We start from the raw sequence: 10246 nt of genomic DNA, 5'->3' as shown, positions 1-10246 counted from the left end.
GCGCGCCCAATCGAGGGGCAGAGGCGGGGTCGGGTCGTGGGCCCCACTTGCGTAGTGGGCGACGCTGGCGGTCTGGTTCCCCGGTCTCACCCGACCACAGGGTCAGGTAAGACTCAGCGTTAGAAGGAGTGGCACGGGTGCCCAGCTGGCTGGACGGGGAGGGGCACTGGCAGTCATTCCCTACCCTCACCATCTCAGTGGGCACCCCGCATCGCGGAGGAGCCCCACGTCCTGGGTACTGCGCTGACAGACCCTCGTTGTACCCCTTGAACTCTTCAAAGGTTCATATGCCAGACTTGTCAGACGTCTGGTCCTGCGTTACTCTCCAGAAAACGCGGTCCAACAGTCTCAGGGGCCAACACTGGGTTTGGTGCCCCCTAAGGCCTGGAGCCAGGTCAGAGGCTCCACTCACTTCCCCGTCTGTCTTCCGCGACCACAGGGGAGCGGGGCGGGGGACTAATGTGGGGTCACTCAGGTGAGACTCGGGAGGAGCGTTAGTTCATCATGCCTCCTCAGTCCCTGGACGTCTAGTCACCCTGAGCCAGGACAGAGATATTCACCACCTGCGCTTCCTACCCACTGCTTGGACCTGTTAGGTCCACCTCGGGAGTTCTGTGACAGGCACGGGTGTTTCCATCCCCTTGGAAGTTGAGGAGCCTGGGGCTCAGAGACACTGATATAACTACTTGACTTGAGTTTGGAGTCCCCACTCCCAGATCCCCCTGAACAGGCAACAGCTCCAGTGAGGAACTCAACAAACCTCCAACACTCCAGGTCCGGAAAGGGAGCCAGATGGGGTGCCACCCAGGCTCCTCCGCCCCCTGTGACAGCCCTGGGGCTCAAGCCTCAAGGTTGCTGCTCAACCCACCTGAGAGTCTGGCGGCAGGGGGCAGGGGGGGTGGCTGTGGAGAGGACCTCTTCCTTTCTCCTTCCCTGGCTGCATGTAGGTGCTCTTGTGTCCTGTTGCTTGCCTTTAGCCCCGAGAGGAAAGGGATGGGGGCTGGAGGAAGCAGTGTTGCAGATCAAGGTAGTGTCCAGGAACAGCTCAGCATGTCCCTCTGTCCCTCCCACGGGTGAGGCCTCCTGGGAGGCCTGAGGCAGTGAGGTGTGGAAACACCCTAGGGCCTAAGAAATTGGAAACTCCCCGTAGATCTGACCACAGAGGGCAGGGAGGGCTAAAAGGACTTCTTACTCCTGTAAGCCTTCCTCCCAGCCCACCCTACTGAGGCTACAGAATACTCTCACCTTCCTTAATAGGCCCCCCTTTGTTTTACCGACTGGTGTAGAATGGGAAGGAGACATGCCCAAGGGCACCCAGCAGCCAGTAGCTAAGCATGAGAAAGGCTTTGGAGAGATCTGGACCTTAGGCTATAAGGAAACCCCGAGGAAGAATTTCCTACTGAGATTAGGGCTGTCCAGGGAGACTGGGAGGCAATAAGAGCTAGTTTGGAGACATGGATGGGCACCATTTCCTCCCTGAAGCTCACTGATGATTCAGTGACTCCACTACCACTAAGTGATGGGCATCGTGACCTGCTGTCTGTCTTGGGCACAATAGAGAACCTACAGTGCTGCCAGGAGGTGCCCGCACCGTGCAGGGCTCAGATGGAGGGTGTGTGGGTTGTGCAGGGGTTGGGGTTAGAGGTTAGGCTTCTGATCGCAAACTCCCTAGCAAGGGTAAGAGGCAAATCTCCCAGAGGATTCTAGAGGAAGGAGGAGCATCGAGACTAAAAAAGTCTAGGGCTGGGGATTTAGCTCAGCAGGTTCCAGCACCTGCCCTGTAAGCGCAATGACCCAAGTTTGATCCCCAGTACCAAAAAAAAAAAAAAAAAGACTAATAAAGTCTGAGTGTCCAGAGCCCCTGTGGGAGCCTGGTCTACAAGGGAGGCCCTGCATCCCCACCAGACACCTCAGGAGGCTGGGGAGGGGGCATCTGGGATCCAATCCCTTTGCAAATCCAGGTCCCAGAAGAATCTGACTTATGAAAAAAAGGAAGAGGCTTGGGATGCTGCGGGGAAGAGGGGCAGTGTGCAGCAGCCCCCACGGCCTCCTCTGTCCACACTGTGGCTCCTTCCTCCCCAGCTGCTGCCAACCCAGACAATGCACCCATTGTTCTGTGTCTCCCGGAGCCTGTGTGCAACTGTGTGTGTCTGTTTCTTTCTGTATGTAACTGTGTGTATGTATTGATCTGTGTCTGTCAGTGAAACTTTGTGACTGTGTGTATATGTCCGTGTGACCAGGTGGTGCGTTTGTGGTTGTACAAGTCTGCATTTCTCTGTATTCAAGGGCAGGAGATATAGCCTTGGTGACAGCGGGTGACTGAGACTTTCTGGGTGTGTCGGTGACTGTGTCTGACTGGTTGGGTGTGTGACTGTGAGTGTGTGGCTGGGTGAGAGGACACTTCTGAGTGTGGGGATGGAAGAGTGGCTACTTTCTGTGTGTTCCCACTGGAAAGCTGCGTGTACCTCAGGAGGTCACTGAGGCTGTGGTAGTCAGAACCTTGGAAATGTGGGCTTTTGCCAAGACGCAGTGACACGAAAGGGAGGGATGGAAAAGGACAGGTGACTGGGATGGGTGGGAGAAGGGACGCCGCAAGGACAAGAGTGTCTATTCTCACAGGTCCCCACCTGTTCCGGTTCTGGTGAGGCCTCAGATCCTGGCCCTGGAGAATTAATTTCCTGGTGGAATCCTGGGGCTGTAGAAGATGGGCAGGGCTGAAGGTGGGAGGAGCACAGAAAATAACACTGCTCCATAGAGAAGGGGGACATTTTGAACCTCTGAGGCCCTAGGGATCAGGTTAGATGCCGGGTGAGGTGTGGGAAGCAATACCTAGTCAGATGGATGGAGGGATCTGCCTGTGTGGAGGCTTCACCATGGGAAGACCTGAAAGTAAGGCCGGAGCCTGCTGGAGGTCATTGGGGAATGTGACTTGGCCAAGCCCTATTCCCAGTGCCAGGCTCCTCATCTGTTCCTGAGGGCATCAGCTCAAATTGGAGATCTCAGTTCTCCTTAAGGTCTGCCGTTTGCTCTGGCTCTGCAAGCTGGTCTGCTCTTCTTTGGCCTTAGTTTACTCATCAGTACAGTGAGAGGGTGGGCCCCTGATTTATAGTCATGAAACTTTCTGGAGTCCCTCTTTCAGCTCACACACAGGGACCAGTAAGTGGTGACTCAGGCAGGGTTCCTTCCTTAAGGAGTTTCCCATCTAGCAGAGGAAACAACCAGTGCTGTAAGGGGGGAAGACAGAGCTGGAAGCAGGGCTCTGTGAGGAGCCTATGGGTGTATGAGGAGAGACCTAGGGAGGAAGAGTTTAGAAAGGACAGAGTAGGAACAGTGAAGGTTTGGGAGATGAGATTCTAGGATTCAGGGACTGGCTGGGTGCAAAGACAATGGAGACGGTTACTACTGCCTGTGTTTCTTGAGTTTCTTGTGTGTCTTGAGTGACAGCTGGTGGAGGGGACTCATTGCCTGGGGTAGGGAAAAGAGCTTGGGGGAGTTGCTGAATCTTGCCTGAGTTTGAGGGGCCTGGGGAACATTCAAGAGGAATCGGGACGCAGCCTGTAGTCTGTATGCTTTAGCACAAACACACACAAACACACACACACACACATCGGATCACATTTCCTGAGCCAAAGGCCAGTGCCCAAAGTCTGACTAGTGACCTTCCAGAGACAACAGACAGAGGTTTTAAGTCAGGACTGACCCCAGGAAGTCTGGGCCTCTTGTTAGTGCTGAGAAGCTGGTAACTGCAGCCACGCAAAGCATGAGGTCACCCAGGAAGTACCTGGGCAATGGGACAACCAAATGGGTGGGGTGGGCAGCTGTAGAGAGGCAGGAAGGAGGCAGCAGCCTGGGGACAGTAAGAACCCAGTGTAGAACCATGGAGATCCCTGAGCACGGGCAAGTAGAAAAGCAGGAAGGGTTGGCAGCCAGCATAGATTGTGTGTTTGCTGTATGCCAAAGCCCTGGGCCCAGGGCTCTCCATACAACGCCTCAGGGCCTGGTGAAATGTGCGCCATCTTTGTTCCCACTCACAGAGGAGAAACCGTGTGAAGGGAGGTCAGGACTCGTAGAAAGTAGTCTTCAGGAGCTCTGAGAGCTCAGTGGCTCTTGGCTGGGTGGGAGGCATCCAGAAGGGTGCTTCAGCTGACAGGAGTAGTGGGGTGGGGGGTGTCACAAAGTGGCGACTGGGCCAGGACCACCACAGCCTGACTCCCAGAAACAAAACTGCTTCTTGTGGGCTTGGGCTTCTTCCCAGCTTGCTAGGTTCTGGCTTGGTTGTCAACAGGACCCAGGTCTGCAGACTCCCCACCAATTACAGGCCTTGAACCCAGGTCCAGACCCTGGGTCCCTTCAGGGGCCTTTTAGTGGAACCCACCATCCAGTTACCAAATTACAATGACAGGAATTCTGAAAATTCCCTTTCAGAATTTCAGACCAGCCAGAACTTCCCCTTCCTGTCCCCTTCCCTTTCCCTGGAGTCTCTGTGTGGTGGTGCAGAGGGAGTGGCTGGGGTGGCTGAGTAAACTGGGTAGGGCCCAGACACAGCCCAATTGCGCTGTCTCTCCCAGCTCAGTCCCAAAAGTAGAGGCTGGGGCTCACAGCTCACCTCTTCACCTCCCCCAGGCTTGATGAGGTCACCAGAAATCCAACCCAGTCAACCCCGTTTATCTAGGCTGCTCTGAGCCTCTCTCCCCCTTCTCCCAACTTTCAGTTTCTTTTCAGATCCTGGGTGCCTCTGAGAAAGGAATGGCCAAGCCTAGAGAAGGTGGATCGCTTATAACTTTCCATTCAAAATCCCCCCACTGAAGGGAAGTCCCTTCAAAAGGGAGAATGAACCCCCCCTCCCCCGCCCAGTCCAGTCCCTAACCCCACCCCTTCCTCTCTACCTGCTTGACCTTGCCTCTTGCCTATCCCATCCTTCTGGGTGCTTTGGACCACACTTCTGCTACCTTTCTGCTTGCTTTGTTACCCCGGACAAGTCCTTTGCCCCAGTGAGCCTCGCTCTGCCCGCTCTGTAAAACGGGCCGGGAGCCACTGTGTTGAGGTGTTTGTAGCATGGAAATCTGGCACCATCACCATGCAGGCCTCTCTGAGCCTCAGCATCCTCATCTATAAAATGGGAATGGCAAGATTACCCATTCTGTGCTGGCTTTTTGTTTGTTGGTTTTGTTTTTTTGAGGCAGGGTCTCACTATGTAGTTGAGACTGACCTGGAACTCACTATGTAGCCCAGGCTGATCTCGAACTCACAGTGATCCTCCTGTTTCAGCCTCCCAAGTGCTGGAATTACAGGTGTGTACCACCACGCCCAGCTTGTGCTGGCTATTGTGAGATAAACTGGTTCATAACCCCAAAGAAAGCCCTGAAAACTGAGCCTGGGGTGCAGAACACCATGGAGACATTTGATAATGTTCCTGGGGGCCGTTATGTGAAATTGTGGGGTTAGGGCCTGTGACAAACAGGGTGCAAAACTGTGTGCCTATTCCCTCCCCTTTCCTATCTGACCACTTGGGGTGGGGACATGTGTAGTTGACGGTGAGACACCCTGCAGCCCATCCATCACCTTTCTTTCCAGGCCAAGTGGCAGAGGGACTTATTGGCTGCTCTACGTATGTTCAGTTGTCCAGTGGAGATTTATTTGGTTTCAAGCAGTTCCTTAAATGCCATGCCTCTCCCCGCACAATGCCGAAGATTCAATACTCTGCTGTCTCTGTTTTTGTTGTTCTTGTTGTTTTAGAGAGTGTCTCGCTGAGTCCAATCTGCTGCCCTTGAACTCGCTATGTTGCCCAAGCTGGCCTTCAATCACCATGATCCTCTGTCCCAACCTCCCACAGGCTGAGACTACAGCCATGAACTGCCACGCCTGGCCATCTCCCGCAGTGAGTTGTCCCAGAGAAGCTGCTCCAAGAGTCACCTAACACTTACTTCTGTGCCTTCTCAGGTGCCCCTTTCCTTTCTTTTTTTTTGGAACCTCGGGCCTTCACATTAAGCTACCTCCCCAGCCATTTTTTATATTTTACTTATAGACAGCATCTTCCCAAGTATCACAAACTAGACTCAAACTTGAGATCGTTCTGCCTCAGCCTCCCAGTGTGTGGGGATTATGAGTGTACCACCACCCCAAACTCCAGCCCCTCCTTATATTTGCCTTTTCACCTACTGGTACAGGTGGACCTCACATCCCCAGGGGCCCATTCTCCATGCCCACATTTGTAGGGTGTACCTCAGAGAAAAGATAAAACCCTCAGCCCTATTTCCCTCTTCTCTCTTCCACCCACTGAGTGTCAACTCTATTGGCTTCTAAGCTCCTTAGGCTACGGAGCTCCCTCTGCCTGGAGGTCTTTTTCTCCTGAGATAAGGTCCCATTATAGCAGGCTGGCCTTGAACTTCCATTGATCCTCCTGCCTCAGCCTCCCAAGTGCTGGGATTACTGCAGGCACCACCACACCTGGCTTGCCTCAGGGTCTTTGAACACCATTCCTCTGCCTGGAATGCCTGCATCCTTGCTGAATTTCAACTCTTGTCTTAATAATCAGATCAAACCAGGAGCTTTCTAGGTTCCCCAGGCGAAAGGAAAGACTCTCCCCCCAGATACATGGTGCGCCTCGGGACCTGCTCAGCACTTCTCACATTGTCTCTACTCAGGTGCCCAGCCAGGAACTGGGTGCCTGATGCACCACACTGCCATTTGGGCTCATTGCTGTCTGTGTTCCCACCTCCACAACCCTCTCCCTGAGGAAGACCCTTCTGTCCCTTAGGCTGGGCCACACCATCTTCTCAAAGTCTCTGCCACTGCTCCTGTTTCTCCAGCTCCTCTCTGCTGTCTCCAGTTCACTTCTCAGTAGAAGGTGCTAATTCCTACCTTTTTTCTTTTGGTGCTAGGGATCAGACCCAGGACCTCGTTCCATTCTACTGAGCTGTGCTCCCAGCCAGTATTTGTTGACAGATAGAGTGAACAGTGAAGGAATGAAGGAGTAAAAGAAAACTAAAATCAAACACGCTTCCCTTGGCTCTGCCAGTGGCTCCCTACTCCTCTCGGGACAGTCTGTACCTCGCATTGAAGGTTTTCACTATCGGATCACCATTACTCACCCAGCCAAACTTCACTCTCCCTCTTGTGTTTCTGTCCCCCTCTGCCTGCCTGTCCACGCAGGGGAAAGCGAGGCTTGCTGTAGTAATACAGGCTGGAAAGGATGGGGCTTATTTCAGGCAGCTCTGTCTCATGGTTCCCTCAGTGGGTTGAAACATTTCAGCCTGCAAATCCCCAAACTTTTCTCCCCACTGCGCCCTCCGCCCATAACACTGGAATTTGTCTGCTCCACAGGTTACCAACCCAGTGCCCAGCAAGATTTAACTCAAGGGACCTCCCCACTCCGTGTCCCAACCCACCTGAGCACCCGCTGGGCCCTAAGCAAACTAGGTCACCTTCCTGAGCCCCTTTACTCCGCCAGTGCATGTCTCTGCCTTTCTTTCTGTGGCACAGCAGTGGGGATTCATGAGTTGGATGGGTGTGGGGACAGCATTCAGGTGTGGTAGCGGACGCTCCCCAGCCCGTGGGTTCAGTCAACTCTGGGGACACAGAACACATCTCCTCAGTAAAGCAGAGAGAGAGGCCCAGAGAAGCAGAAGCTGGCTTATTTGGAATGTGAAGGGCAGGAGCTCAAAGACCCCAGGAGGGAGACCCTGGATTGTTCTACACTTCTTCCTGCTCATCCTTGGCCTGGTGCAGGTCTGCTTCAGGATCCTCATGCTAAAAGCCTGGAGCTTGTGTCCTCAAGTTTCTGAAAAGCAGACATCTGTGACACTCCTCTTGAACCCCAGGGCATGGGGAGTATGACTGAGTATGCTAGACAGCCTTAGCTCAAATCTGGCCCTGCCATGAACTAAATGGTATCTTCCAACAAGTCACTGAATGGCTGTGAACCTCAATCTCCTCACCTGGGGACAATGGGGATACTGATGGCACAACACACACAGATGAGGCTTAAAGAAGAGATGATAAAGGCCAGGGATTTAGCTCAGTGGTGCTACTGCCTGCGTCATAAGTGCAAGTTCCCGAGTTCAATCCTGGGTACCAAAAAAAAAAAGAGAGAGAGAGAAGATAAGCCAGGTGTGGTAGTAAACCCCTATGATCCCAGCACTTGGGAGGCCGAGGCAGGAGAATTGCCACAGTTCAAGACCAGCCTGGGATACATAGTGAGTTCAAGGCCAGTCTGCACTACAAAGCAAGACCCTGTCTGAAAACAAGCAGGGAGCCAGGCATGGTGGCGCACGCCTGTAATCCCAGCACTCGGCGGGAGGCTGAGGCAGGAGGATCGCTGTGAGTTCAAGACCAGCCCTGTCTACATAGTGAGTTCCAGGTCAGTCTCAACTACATAATGAGACCCTGTCTCAAAAAACACAAAAAAAAAACAAACAAGCAAGGGCTGATGAATTAGTTCAGTAGTTCAGACGTGCACCTCGCAAGCATAAGGTCCCAAGTTCAATCCCTGGTACAAAAGAAAGAAAATAAGCAAATAACAAAACAGAAGGAGAAGGAGGAAGAGAAAGAAATGAAGAAGAAGGAGAAATGTTCTCGAAGTTCTAGCACAGTACCCAGCAGAGAGTAAGGATGGCATAAATATTAGTTATATCATTACTATTTTATCAAGACACCTGGGTTCTGGTTCCAGTTCTGCCACTGCATTCATCGCTGCACCTGCCTGAGTTTCTGTCCATGAAGCAGGGTGTTGAAGGAGTAGATGAGATAACGGATATGACAGAGGCTCCTAAAGTGAGCAATTGTCTCGGTCCTTTGAGGTCTGCCTCCCTGGGGTTGCCAGGGGTCTACTGAACTCTGTCAGGCAGAGCCTGCTCTGGAAGCCAGCACATTTCCTCCCTGCTTCCCACATGGCAGAATGAGAGGAAAGGTCTGGGGTTGCCTCAGCAGGGACTGTGGTTAGACAGGAGGAAGGACTTCCTTCCTGACAGCAGGGTGCTGCTCTGGGAAGGAGCCAGAGGTCTTGAGACTGATGCTGTCGGGGGAGGGGCTCTTCCAGGGGAATGGCGGGGCCCAGCTGGTTAGGTCAGAATTGGCCATGCAGTGAATCAGCACAGCTCAGCAATGATTTACCTTCCAGGGATCCTGGAATTTAAGTCAGTTTGCCCCAGGGATCCCTAGACCACAGAGACAACAGGCAGACAAAGCCATGGCAACATGGATTCCACAGGGCAGCAAGGGTCACCAGCCAGATGTATGCTGTTCCCTCCGCCCAGGAGCTGGGAATGGCTGACCCTGTATCCTCCAAGCCTGGTTGAAGATACATCTCCTCAGAAAGGACCTCCTGTCCTGACCAATCCATGCTCTCAGTCTACAGTACTGAAACCCTACACGTCAGGCACTGTTGTAGACGGAGCAGGAGACAGTCCCTGCTCATCCCACACCAACCCTGTTCTCCAACACAACAGGCTGCTCATCTCTGACCTCTTTTTATGGGCCGTCTCTCCACCAGAGAGGACCTCAACTATTTGTTTCACTGACGTAAATCTAGCAGTTAACTCAGTGTATAAACCTGGCATAAGCTACTAAAACGGGACCTTGAACACTCTGTTGAACACAGGAATGGACAACAGAAATCAGAGGACACACAGAAAAAGGGTGTTTCTGACTTCAGAAATGCACAGAAGTTGGGCATGATGCTGCATGCCTGCAATCTTAGCACTTGGGAGACTGAGGCAGGAGTATTGCTGCGAGTTCGAGGCCGGCCTGGGCAACATAGTGAGTTCAAGGCCAGCTTGCACTACATAGTGAGACCCTGTCTCAAAAGAAAGAAAGAGAAACGCACAGAGATGTGATGAACGCAGACACACACACAGGATGATGCCAGCAAGGGCAGCTTTCCTTCCGCTGTCATTCATCTTGACCGCTGTGTCTCGGGCTGGAATCACTTTTGCTCTGAGGTTGCAGGCTGGTCCTCGATGATGACCCGATCCATCCTAGTTCCCCAACTCGGGGCAATGGGCTCCAAGCCGCAGCGGCTCAATCTCACGCTCTGCTTAGCCTTCCCCACACCAGCTAGGCCCCGCCCTAGAGGACACGCCCACCACGGCCCGGCCCCGCCCCTTGCCGGCTCTCACGGGCGCAGAGGAACCAGGTGTCTCTTACCCTTGCCCAGGAGCTGGTAGTTAATGTGCTGCCATCGGTGGAAGCTTTGAGCACACAGGATGGGGGCCCGTTCCGCCCAGCCCCTTCCTTTCTCTTTCGCCCC

At 53.4% G+C, this 10246-nt stretch overlaps 1 long non-coding RNA gene across 1 annotated transcript; it reads left to right on the top strand.

Moving 5' to 3' along the window:
• Positions 1-28: 28 nt before the first annotated feature.
• LOC104860406 lies at positions 29-7098 on the top strand. The gene is made up of 3 exons (XR_779675.3): positions 29-106; positions 5737-5878; positions 6882-7098. It is a non-coding gene; the product is annotated as an uncharacterized LOC104860406 (long non-coding RNA).
• The last annotated feature ends 3148 nt before the right edge of the window (positions 7099-10246 follow it).

The sequence above is a fragment of the Fukomys damarensis genome, unplaced genomic scaffold (assembly GCF_012274545.1).
Source record: "Fukomys damarensis isolate Sample0158 unplaced genomic scaffold, DMR_v1.0_HiC HiC_scaffold_23, whole genome shotgun sequence".
Lineage (NCBI taxonomy): Eukaryota > Metazoa > Chordata > Mammalia > Rodentia > Bathyergidae > Fukomys > Fukomys damarensis.
The sequence above is the reverse complement of the archived record's forward strand: the minus strand, read 5'-3'. Positions and strand labels throughout refer to the sequence as shown.